The sequence below is a fragment of the Bos mutus genome, chromosome 10 (assembly GCF_027580195.1).
Source record: "Bos mutus isolate GX-2022 chromosome 10, NWIPB_WYAK_1.1, whole genome shotgun sequence".
NCBI lineage: Eukaryota > Metazoa > Chordata > Mammalia > Artiodactyla > Bovidae > Bos > Bos mutus.
This window is the reverse complement of record NC_091626.1, coordinates 15259788-15272960: the sequence shown is the minus strand read 5'-3', so window position 1 is coordinate 15272960 and position 13173 is coordinate 15259788. Positions and strand designations below refer to the sequence as shown.

The following is a 13173-nucleotide window of genomic DNA, read 5'->3' as shown; positions in this document are numbered from 1 at the left end:
AGTCGTGTCTGACCCTTTTGTGATCCCATCGACTGTAGCCCGCCTGGCTCCTCTGTCCATGGGATTCTCCAGGCAAGTATACTGGAATGGGTTGCCATTTCCCTCTCCAGGGGATCTTCTCGACCCAGGGATTGAACCCACGTCTCCTGCACTGTAGGCAGATTCTTTACCACTAAGCCATTTGGGAATGACCCCCATAGACTTAAAAAAAAATGACCATAGACTTATAAAAAAAAACTCTATTTTTTCAGAATAGTTTTAGGTTTTCAGGGAAATTAAGAAGAAGGTACAGAGATTTTCCATAAACCATTTCACTTATATATAAGCATATATAAATGTAAATATATATAAAATCATAATATATTTTGCCATTATTATTTTCAACAAACTATTAAACAACTAAGAATAAGAAAATTATAATAATATTATTTAATGATAAGTAATAAAGTTTTAAAATAAGAAAAATGATAGTTTTTGTTTTACCATTATTTAATCCTTCTTTGATGTTCTTCCTTTTTTAATGTCAATCATGTTTTCTGTCCTATATTATTTTCATTCTCTCTAAAGAACTTTTTAAACATTTTTTGAAGGAAAATCCACTGGCAGCAAAGTCCCTCAGTTGTGTTGGTCCAAGAAAGCCTTTATCTATCCTTCGCTTTTGAAGAATAATTTCACACAGTTCAGAATTCTAGGTTGGTGGGAGTTTTCACTCAACACTTTAAACATTTAGCTCCACTCTCGTCTTGCTTTCCTGGGTTTTGAAGAGATAGTAGGTGTAATTCTTATCTTTCATCCTCTATAGATAAGATCGCTCCCCCAGTTCCTTTAGGGATTTTTTCTTTATCTTTGATTTTCGTAATGAGAAAATCATGTGCCCAGGTGTAGGGTGTTTTGTTTACTATTTACTTCTTTATATACCTATTTTGCTGCTTCGACTCAGTCGTGGCACTCATGATCTTCCGTTGTGGTGCGCTGGCTTCTCTCTAGATGTGGTGCGTGGGCTTAGCTGCCCTGCGGCATGTGGGATCTCAGCTCCCCAACCAGGGATGAAACGTGCAATCCTTCCCTGGAAGGTGGATTCTTAACCACTGGACCACCACGGAAGGCCCTGTAAGGTGGTTTTTTTTTGGCATTTATCCTCTGTGGTTTGATGTCTGACTTTAATTGGGGGAAATTCCCGGTCATGGTTTCAGGTATTTCTTCTGTTCTTTTCTCCCTTTCCTCTCCTTCTGGTATTTCCATTAAGTGTGTTACACCTTTCAGAGTTTCCCCACAGCCTGAATATTCTGTTCTGTTTCTTAGTCTCTGTTTTCTTTGCTTTTCATCTCAGAGGATTCTATTGAGAGATCCTCAAACTCAGAGATTCTTTCCTCAGCTGTGTCCAGTCTACTAATGAGCCCATCAGAGACATTCTTCATTCCTGTAAAAGTGTTTTCTATCTCTAGCATTTCTTTTTGGTTCTTTCTTAGGATTTCCATCTCTCTGTTTACATTGTCCCTCTGTTTTTGCATGCTCATTACTTTATCCATTAGAGCCCCTAACATATTAATCATAGTTATTTTAAATTCCTGAACTGATAATGTCAATATTCCTGCCATGTCTGGCTCTGATGTTTGGTCAGTCTCTTCAAATTTTTGCCTTTTGGGGTGGTTTGTAAGCTTTTTCTTGATAGCTGGAGATGATGTACCAGGTAGAAGGAAGTGCTGGGCCTTTAGTGATATGAGGGGAAGTTGTGGGCATATGAGAAGATTTCTATAGTCCTGTGATTATGTCTCAGTCTCTTAGTGAGCCTCTGCCGCTGGACTGGGAACTTCTCAAGTGTTTCTCGTTTTGCTCCCCACCCTCTTAGGTGAACAGGCTGCCTAGACTGGGCTGGAGTTGGGTTCTCCCATAACTGAGCAGGCTCAGCTATGCCCTGCTTACGTAGTTTCTCCTGAGGACAGGTGTTAAGAAGCACAGAGTGCTCTGGTATATTTCAGAATGGTTCCTTTTCCTGTCCCGCTCCAGGAAGCTGGAGGGGATTTTTCTGTGCTGTTTACTGTGGGAACCTGATCAAGCTCCTGCAGGCACATCCCAGAATACTGTGGCAGTTGCACTATGGCTGGGTCCCCATTCACCAGTTACAGTGCAGGTTTTCCTGGCCAGCACTGGCTCCTGTAGCTGTCTCGGCTGGTGAACGAGTCTCTGCTCCGTTAAGCTATTATTCTCTGTAATCTTGGGAGCAGCGGTTTACTGTGTCCTGCCTCTCTTAGGCATCCTAAAAGAATTCTTGGTTGTTCAATCTGCTCAGCTTTTCACATGTTGTCAGGACAGAGTAATGCTTATATGCAGAACTAGCAACTGGAAGTCCTGTGAGAATCTCAGGGCGATCATTAACAGGTAGCCAGGGCTAGGAAAACTGATGACCAGTGCCAACAACCTCTCCAACAGGGAAGATCATTGGCCACCAGGTGGCACCCAAACAACACCAATGGCTCCAAGAACATAGGGCTAGATTCTCCCGGATTAATAAATTCATCTCTTCGGTGCAAGGTTTAGACACACACATTAGCGCTTTAAATGCCAATCCATCAAAGATCATGACGGTTATATGAATAGTGATTTAAACATAAAAAATAATAAAAAATAGCTCTCACTCTGACATTTGCCTCAGCCCAGGATACCTAGAGTTTTTCTGTTTGCCATTTTCTGATAAAGTTTACTGAGCTAAGCTGAGGATGGGTCTTAGGCTTGAAACTGCTTTGTCATGTGGAAAAACTGGAAGGGAGTCTTGGAGGCAGGGTGTTCCCTTGTGGCTACTGCCTTGCCCGGATGAGGCAACATGAGGTTTTTTATTCTTCTCCAACAGACAGCAGAATGAGCTCTGTGGACTGCATTGTTTTGTCTTAACACAGTGGACGGTGGGAAATTCTTGGTGAGAAGCGTGTGGAATGGATAGGCCTGGGAGGCAATAGCCATCTTTCCTTTTGCCTACCACAAAATCAAGTCCATCCTTCAGTCTTAACTGCTTAGTCTCAGAGTTCAAGGCAAGCACTCCTCAGTGTGTCACCTTCAAGACATAGCTATATCCCCAGTACTAGCCATCATGTTGCTGGCAACAGTATTATGCCAGAATGCCCAACCTTGTGCCTGTTTATTTACTATCTCGTTTTCAGTGCCTTCCGTGGGCCAGGCCTATGTGAAAGATTTGAGTACGCCCACACATTAACTCCCTAGACTGTGAATGCCAACCTGCAAAATAGCTATTACTAGCCCATTTTACAGATGAGAAAGCTTAAGCTCAGAGATGCTAAGTAATTTGACTGCAGGCACATGTATCTTTTGATTCTGAGGCCAGGGATATAACCAAGTCAGAGAGACCTGGGATCAAATCCCAGCCATGCCACTGACTGGCTGTATAAACTTGGCACACCTGTCATCTTCCTGGGGTTTCATTTCTTCATCTGTAGGATGGATCATTATAGAAATCAGACAACGTACAGGAAAGTAGCTAGTAAGGTACCCAAACATGGTAGGCACTTCATAAATTAATCTGTTCATTTTCCCTTCCTCCCTTATTCTTTCCAGCTGGAATAAGGTGGGCGATCAGATGTGAGCTCAAAAAGGGAGTGAGGTCCACCACTCCAGCACCTTTGAAGTACTCTGAGCACTCAGTGCTACATGGTGACACTCCTTTCCTGATTGGACAATAAAGCCCTTTATCACATGTGCCTTCTATTAGATAAAAAGGAAAGTATCAGAATTTCCACATGGTGAATGTGCTGAGCTACTGAAACACTTTTACCAAGGCAGGAAACTTCTTCCCAGGAAATCCATGGTTTTTCAAATGTCCGGCATGGTTTGAATGCCCAGAGGCAGGAGATGGACTAGGCCAGCATGAGGTCAGGGTCTTCCATGGTGTTCTGCTTGCAAATCCCTAAAAGAATTGTACACTTTTAAAAAGTTGATCTCAGAAACTTTTGTTATTTCTTGATATCACAGAAGTTGACATTTTAACAAAAAACTTTCACATTCTTTTAAATACACACAATGGAAAATAAATACTACGCAATTTGATTCCCATTGTTGTCCATTTAAAACATGAATGAACTCATCTTTAACAGTCAAAAATTCCACATAATTTTTTTCTTGAACTCAGAATTTTGCATAAAAATAGCTTTATATCTCAAAGTTTTAAAAACTATTATCTTATCATCCTTATCTGCAACTAAGACATGGGAAAATTGATTTAAACTTTTTAGTTTCAAATGACCATGGAGCTCTAAATGTTAAAAAAAAAATTCTAGATTGAGTTATCATTGCCATTAATATTAGTATGTGCTCTGCTGTGCTGTGCTTAGTTGCTCAGTCGTGTCTGACTCTTTGCAACCCCATGGACTGTGGCCTGCCAGGCTCCTCTGTCCATGGGGATTCTCTAGGCAAGAATATTGGAGAGGGTTTCCTAAGCCCTCCTCCAGGGATCTTCCCAACCCAGGGATCCAACCCAGGATTCTCGCACTGCAGGCAGATTCTTTACCATCTGAGCCACCAGGGAACCCAAGAATACTGGAGTGGGTAGCCTATCCCTTCTCCAAGGGAAATTCCCAACCCAGGAATCAAACTGGGGTCTCTCACATTGCAGGCAGATTCTTTACCAGCTGAGCTACCTGGGAAGCCCCTAATATTAATAAGAGCCTGGCAGGCTACAGTCCATGGGGTTGCAAAGAGTCAGACATGACTGAGCAAATAAGCACAGCACAGCACATGCTAATATTAATGACAATGATAACTCAATCCAGAACTCAATCTCAAACTGTGGGAAAGAATTCCTTAGAAGAAACAGAGCAGCCCTCATAGTCAACAAAAGTTCAAAATGCAGTACTTGGGTGCAATCTCAAAAAATGACAGAATGATCTCCATTCATTTCCAAGGCAAACCAACATCACAGTAATCTAAGTCTATGCCCCAACTGGTTGGGGTATGTGCCAACCAGTAATGCCAAAGAAGCTGAAGTTGAATAGCTCTATGAAGATCTACAAGACCTTCTAGAACTAATACCCAAAAAAAGATGTCCTTTGCATCATAGGGGACTGGAATGCAAAAGTAGGAAGTCAAGACATAACTGGAGTAACAGACAAATTTGGCCTTGGAGTACAGATTGAAGCAGGACAAAGGCTAACAGAGTTTTGTCAAGAGAATGCACTGGTCATAGCAAACACTCACTTCCAGCAACACAAGAGAAGACTCTACACATGGACATCACCAGATGGTCAATACTGAAATCAGACTGACTATATCTTTGCAGCCAAAGATGGAGAAGCTCTATACAGTCAGCAAAAATAAGACCAGGAGCTGACTGTGGCTCAGATCATGAACTCCTTATTGACAAATTCAGACTTAAATTGAGGAAAGTACAGTAAACCACTAGACCATTCAGGTATGCTCTAAATCAAATCCCTTACAATTATGCAGTGGAAGTGACAAACAGATTCAAGGGATTAGATCTGATAGACAGAGTGCCTGAAGAACTATGGATGGAGGTTCATGACACTGTACAGGAGGCAGTGATCAAGACCATCACCAAGAAAAAGAAATGCAAAAAGGCAAATGGTTGTCTGAGGAGGCCTTACAAATAGCTGATAAAAGAAGAGAAGTGAGAGGAAAGGAAGAAAGGAAAGATATACCCATTTGAATGTAGAGTTCCAAAGAATAGCGACGAGAGATAAGAAAGCGTTCCTCAGTGATCAATACAAAGAAATAGAGGGAAAAAATAGAATAGGAAAGACTAGAGATCTCTTTAAGAAAATTAGAGATACCAAGGGAACATTTTATGCAAAGATGGGAACAATAAAGGACAGAAACGGTATGGAATTAACAGAAGCAGAAGATATTAAGAAGTGGCAAAAATACACAGAAAAGCTATACAAAAAAAGATCTTCATGACCCAGACAACCACAACAGTGTGATCACTCACTTAGAGCCAGACATCCTGGAATGCGAAGTCAAGTGGGCCTTAGGAAGCATCACTATGCACAAAGCTAGTAGAGGTGATGGAATTCCAGTGGAGCTATTTCAAATTCTAAAAGATGATGCTGTGAAAGTGCTGCACTCAATATGCCAGCAAATTTGGAAAACTCAGCAGTGGCCACAGGATTGGAAAAGGTCAGTTTTTATTCCAATCCTAAAGAAGGGCAATGCCAATGAATGCTCAAACTACCACACAATTGCACTCATCTCACACAGTAGCAAAGTAATGCTCAAAATTCTCCAAGCCAGGCTTCAACAGTATGTGAACCGTGAACTTTCAGATGTTCAAGCTGGTTTTAGAAAAGGCAGAGGAACCAGAGATCAAATTGCCAACATCTGTTGGATCACAGAAAAAGCAAGAGAATTACAGAAAAACATCTATTTCTGCTTTACTGACTAAACCAAAACTTTTGATTGTGTAGATCACAACAAACTGTGGAAAATTCTGAAAGAGATGGGAATACCAGACCACCTTACCTACCTTCTGCAAAAACTGTATGCAGGTCAAGAAACAACAGTTAGAACTGGACATGGAACAATGGACTGGTTCCAAATAGGGAAAGGATTACATCAAGGCTACATATTGTCACCCTGCTTATTTAACTTAGATGGAGAGTACACCATGCGAAATGCCAGGCTGAATGAACCACAAGCTGGAATCAAGATTGCTAGGAGAAATATCAATAATCTCAGATATGCAGATTACACCACCCTTATGGCAGAAAGTGAAGAAGAACTACAGAGCCTCTTGGTGAAAGTGAAAGAGGAGAGTGAAAAAGTTGGCTTAAAACTCAGCATTCAGAAAACTAAGATCATGGCATCTGGTCCCATCACTTCATATCAAATAGATGGGGAAACAATGGAAACAGTGAAAGACTTTCTTTTCTTGGGCTCCAAAATCACTGCAGATGGTGACTGAAGCCATGAAATTAAAAGACATTTGCTTCTTGGAAGAAAAGCTATGACCAACCTAGACAGCATATTAAAAAGCACAGACATTACTTTGCTGACAAAGGTCCATCTGGTCAAAGCTGTGATTTTTCCAGTAGTCATGTTTGGATGTGAGAGTTGGACTATAATGAAAGCTGAGCGCCAAAGAACTGATGCTTTTGAACTATGGTGTTGGAGAAGACTCTTGAGAGTCCCTTGGACTGCAAGGAGATCCAACCAGTCCATCCTAAAGAAAATCAGTCCTGAATATTCATTGGAAGGACTGATGCTGAAGCTGAAACTCCAATTCCTTGGCCACGTGATGCAAAGAACAGACTCATTAGAAAAGACCCTGATACTGGGAAAGATTGAAGGCAGGAGGAGAAGGGGACGACAGAGGATGAGATGGTTGGATGGCATCACTACCTCGATGAACATGAATTTGAGCAAGCTCTGGGAGTTGGTGATGGACAGGGAAGCCTGGCATGCTGCAGTCCACAGGGTCACAAAGAGTTGGACATGACTGAGAGACTGAATTGAACTGATTAGATTGAGACAAAGATTAACACAACTTCTGTTCCTCTTTCCATCTCTATATATGTAAATCATTAGAAAATGTTTATATATATATATATATATATATATATATATAGTATCAGTGGTGGAAATGGGAGAAATTTTACTACATAATGTCATGCAGCTTTTTAAACAGTCTTAAGTTATATATCAAAACCCCATCATAATCTAATGCCATGCTGTGTCCCTAACACATACATGTCTAACTAATGAAAAACACAAAGCCTTGACTTCAATTTATGGGTTCTTGATTAATATTAATAACTAATACTTCAGAGTCCCCTTTGGTGCTCTGGAGGCAAAGAACCATAGTAAGAAGGGAAAAGGGTGTATAAAGTCCCTTTCTTCTGTAAAGTGAGTGAGGCAGGATTATAAAGGAAGATGAAAGGAAAAGATTCATGATGCAGGGGTTGTGGCCACACCACAAGGCAGATATAGGGGCTCTGTTTTCCTGTTGACAATGAGCTGGACTAAGGACATGGACTTGTACTATGGAAAGTGAAATATACCGAAACAGTCTTATGTAAAGCAAAAATGGACAGAACTACAAGGATAAATAGACACATCTTTTATTTCAATGGAATATTTTAGCATATTCATCTCAGTAATTAATAGGACAAGCAGACAAAATAATCAACAAGGGATACAGATTTGAATAGCTCATGTAACACACTTGACATCATGCACATGCGTAGACCCACAACAACCATCTGCGAAATACACATCCTTCACATCACACCTGGAATATTTAGAAAAATTGCCTATACAGTAAGGCTATAAGTCAGTTTCAAAAGGATTAGCTATAATGCCATTAAGACAGGAATCAGTAATAAAAACATAATGGAAAATCCATCCTCCCCTGTGACACGTGGAGAGAAGAAGCACAGCTGGTGACCTCAGAGATGTCAAAGCTGTAACTTCTTCCCATGGGAACATATTAGAATGTGTCTGAGGATTTGTCCACTCAGAGTCCCAGAATTCTTAAGTAATCCTCAATCCAAATCAATAAGAAAACAACAACCCAGTAGGGAAGCGGGCAAAGCCTTGAGGAAGGAGTTCTCAAATGAAGAAATCCAAAAGTCCAGTACACATAGGTTCAGTGTGAGGAAAATGCAAAATAACATCACAATTAGATATCACAGAACACTGGTGAGATTGGCAAAAATTCTAATGACTATCAAGCAAACCCACTCCAGAACTCTTGCCTGGAAAATCCAATGGACAGAGGAGTCTGGCGGGCTACAGTCCATGGGGTTGCAAGAGTCAGACATGACTTAGCAACTAAACCACCACCACCATCATCAAGCCAATAAGAGTAATTTCATACAGTTCTGGTGGGGAGGAGAACTGGAGCTTAACTTCAAATACCAGTTTAGCATGATCTAATAAACTTGAAGATGCCCACAGACAATGATTCAGCTGTTCCATTCCCTGAGAAACTTGTGCTCATGTGTCCTAGGAGACACGCACAAGCATTGTTCACGAATGCCCCATACCAGAAACAACCCAAATGTCCATCACCAGGAGAAGAGGCAAATAAATTGTATTGGAACATCCGATAAAATGCAATGCTACATTGAAATCTATGAATGCATATTACAAAGTTCAAATGAATCCAGTTTACTTTTCAGTAAACTCTACTGAACCTAACATACATACAGAAAGGTACACAAGTTATCATTGTACAGCTCAATGGATTTTCACAAAGTGAACATAGTCATGTAACCAACACCCCAAAAGCTATATATTACCCCATTAGATGATGAGTTTCTTTAGAGCAGAGATAATAATCCCTTATATTTTCATTACCTTTTGACTTTACTAATACCTTTTGTACACTCTATCTCATTTAACCCTCATAATCCTAAATGTAGACCAAGCAGGTATTATCAATACATATCTCTCTGTTGTAGAAATTGACTCTCAAAAAAGCTGAAAGTCTTGGCCAGTCAGGTGGATACCAGATGGGCCAAGATGAGTATGCCCAGATCTCCTTGGCCTTAATGCATAATTCTTTCTCCTACATAATACTGATCTGGTCAACTGGACTCATTAGCCTCCAAATGGCATCTTCCTGTTCCAACAACCCATGATGTTTTGGGATCATAGACTTCAAAAAGGAGTTAAATATGACCTATCTGGGACCAGAAGGAGGCAAATGCAATATGGTTTCCCTGCTGGCTCAGCAGTCAAGAATTCACCTTTCAATGCAGGAGATGCACATTTGACCCCTGGGTCAGGAAGATCCTCTGGAGAAGGAAATGGCAGCTTACTCCAGTATTCTTGCCTGGGAAATTCTATGGACAGAGAAGCCTGGCTGGCTGCAATCCATGGGGTTGCAGAGAGTTGAACAAAAGAAAGCTGAAGAATTGATGCTTTTGAACTGAGGTGCTGGAGAAGACTCTTGAGAGTCCCTTGGATGGCAAGAAGATCCAACCAGTCCATTCTAAAGGAAATCACTCCTGATTATTCATTGGAAGGATTGATGCTGAAGCTGAAGCTCCAATACTTTGGCCACCTGATGTAAAGAACCGACTCACTGGAAAAGACCCTGATGCTGGGAAAGATTGAAGGCAGGAGGAGAAGACGACGACAGAGGACGACATGGTTGGATGGCATCACTGCTTTGATGGACATGAGTTTGAGTAAGCTCCGGGAGTTGGTGATGGACAGGGAAGCCTGGTGTGCCACAGTCCAATGGGTCACAAAGAATCAAACACAACTGAGTGACTGAACTGAACTGAACTAGTGACTAAACAACAACAAAGTGTACCAAGCAGTCCTTGATTAAGCAATGTGCTCATGGGCTTGGGAAAAGCTCCTAGAATCCTCCATTTTAGTGTCAATGTGCTATATTTTTTTCCCTTTTTAAAACCGAAATATAGTTGATGTACAATATTATGTTAGTTTTAGGTATATTACACAGTGATCTTACATTTGCATATATTTACCACGAGTCTTGTAACCATCTATCCCCATACAATGTTATTACATTATTGACATATTGCTTATGCTATATATTACATATTCATGACATTTATTTTATTACCAGAGATTTGTGCCTCTTAGTCCTCTTCACCTATTTTGCTCCCCCCTCCACTTCCTCTCTTCTGGCAATCACCCATTTGTCCTCTGAGTCCTTTTTCATTTTGTTTCATTGGTTGGCTTGTTTTGTTTTTGTTTCCACATGTAAGTGAGCTCTTATGATATTTATCTTCATCTGACTTGTTTCTTTAGCGTAATACCCTCTAGGTTCATCCATGTTGTCACAAATGGCAGGACTTCCTTATTTCTTATGGCTGAGTAGCATTCCATTGTGTGTGTGTGTGTGTGTGTGTACATACACATACCACATCTTTTTTATCTATTCATATATTGATGGATACATAGGTTGTTTCTGTATCTTGACTGTTGTGGATAATGCTGCAGTGAACATATGGGAACATATGTCTTTTCAAATTAATATTTGGGGTGGGGGGGTTTGAAAAATACCCAGAAGTGGAATTGCTGGACTGTATGGTACCTCTTTCAGGATTTGGAATAGCTCAACTGGAATTCCATCACCTCCACTAGCTTTGTTGGTAGTGATGCTTTCTAAGGCCCACTTGACTTCACATTCCAAATCCTGAAAGATGATGCTGTGAAAGTGCTGCACTCAATATGCCAGCAAGTTTGGAAAACTCAGCAGTGGCCACAGGATTGGAAAAGATCAGTTTTCATTCCAATCCCAAAGAAAGGCAATGCCAAAGAATGCTCAAACTACCGCACAATTGCACTCATCTCACACACTAGTAAAGTAATGCTCAAAATTCTTCAAGCCAAGCTTCAGCAATATGTGAACCGTGAACTTCCTGATGTTCAAGCTGGTTTTAGAAAAGGCAGCCAACATCCACTGGATCATAGAAAAAGCAAGAGAGTTCCAGAAAAACATCTATTTCTGCTTTATTGCCTATGCCAAAGCCTTTGACTGTGTGGATCACAATAAACTGTGGAAAATTCTGAAAGAGATGGGAACACCAGACCACCTGACTTGCCTCTTGAGAAATCTGTATGCAGGTCAGGAAGCAACAGTTAGAACTGGACATGGAACAACAGACTGGTTCCAAATAGGAAAAGGAGTTCATCAAGGCTGTATATTGTCACCTTGTTTATTTAACTTATATGCAGAGTACATCATGGAAGAAACACAAACTGGAATCAAGATTGCCGGGAGAAATATCAATAACCTCAGATATGCAGATCACACCACCCTTACGGCAGAAAGTGAAGAGGAACTCAAAAGCCTCTTGATGAAAGTGAAAGAGGAGAGTGAAAAAGTTGGCTGAAAGCTCAACATTCAGAAAACGAAGATCATGGCATCCAGTCCCATCACTTGATGGGAAATAGATGGGGAAACAGTGGAAACAGTGTCAGACTTTATTTTTCTGGGCTCCAAAATCACTGCAGATGGTGACTGCAGCCATAAAATTAAAAGACGCTTACTCCTTGGAAGGAAAGTTATGACCAACCTAGATAGCATGTTCAAAAGCAGAGACGTTACTTTGCCAACAAAGGTTCGTCCAGTCAAGGCTATGGTTTTTCCTGTGGTCATGTATGGATGTGAGAGCTGGACTGTGAAGAAGGCCGAGTGCCGAAGAATTGATGCTTTTGAGCTGTGGTGTTGGAGAAGACTCTTGAGGGTCCCTTGAACTGCAAGGATATCCAACCAGTCCATTCTGAATGAGATCAGCCCTGGGCTTTTTTGGAAGGAATGATGCTAAAGCTGAAACTCCAATACTTTGGCCACCTCATGCGAAGAGTTGACTCATTGGAAAAGACTCTGATGCTGGGAGGGATTGGGGGCAGGAGGAGAAGGGGACAACAGAGGATGAGATGGCTGGATGGCATCACTGACTCGATGGACGTGAGTCTGAGTGAACTCCGGGAGTTGGTGATGGACAGGGAGGCCTGGCATGCTGCGATTCACGGGGTCGCAAAGAGTCGGACACAACTGAGTGACTGATCTGATCTGATCTGATCTGATGGTACCTCTAATTTTTTGAGGTATTTCCATACTGTTTTCCATAGCGGCTGCACCAGTTTACATTCCCAACAGCGCATGAAGCTTCTCTTTTCTCCATATCCTTTCCAACATTTGTCATTTGTTGTCTTTCTGATTATAGCCTTTCTGAAAGGTGTAGAATGATATCTCATTGTGGTGAACAAAATTCTTTTACGTTATGTTTTGAGTAAAAATTCATGAATAATATATAATTTATTGTATGTAAATTATACCTCAATTAAGTTGATTTTCTAAAAAAAATGATTCATACCACTGGTAGTCCCTTGGGTGGTTAGCACAGTCTGGACCCTTCTCACTGGTTCAGTAGTGGCCACACGATTGTAGACTTGAAGTCCAGGGCAAGATCTATGACATGAGAACTTTAACTGTGAGGCTCAAGAAAATACTTGAATAAATGTAAATTTACCACATGCATGAGAAGAATCAATCAATATGTCAAAGATGTCAATATTCTTTAAGTTAACACGGGTCTTTCATCTTTTATGTGTGTATAGACAGGCTGGTTCTAGTTTTTTTTTTGCCGGCTGCACTCGTCTTCATCGCTGTTCACAGGCTTTCTCTAGCTGCAGCAAGCAGGGGCTACGCCCTAGCTGCAGCGT

General features: G+C 41.0%; 1 long non-coding RNA gene across 2 annotated transcripts in view; it reads right to left on the bottom strand.

The window, feature by feature from the left end:
* Nucleotides 1-410: 410 nt before the first annotated feature.
* LOC138989370 (uncharacterized) overlaps nucleotides 411-13173 on the bottom strand; it is an 86540-nt gene continuing 73777 nt past the window's right edge. For both annotated transcript variants that reach the window (XR_011465559.1, XR_011465560.1), the window contains one exon: nucleotides 411-3916. This is a non-coding gene — a long non-coding RNA (uncharacterized lncRNA). The remainder of the gene's footprint in view (nucleotides 3917-13173) is intronic.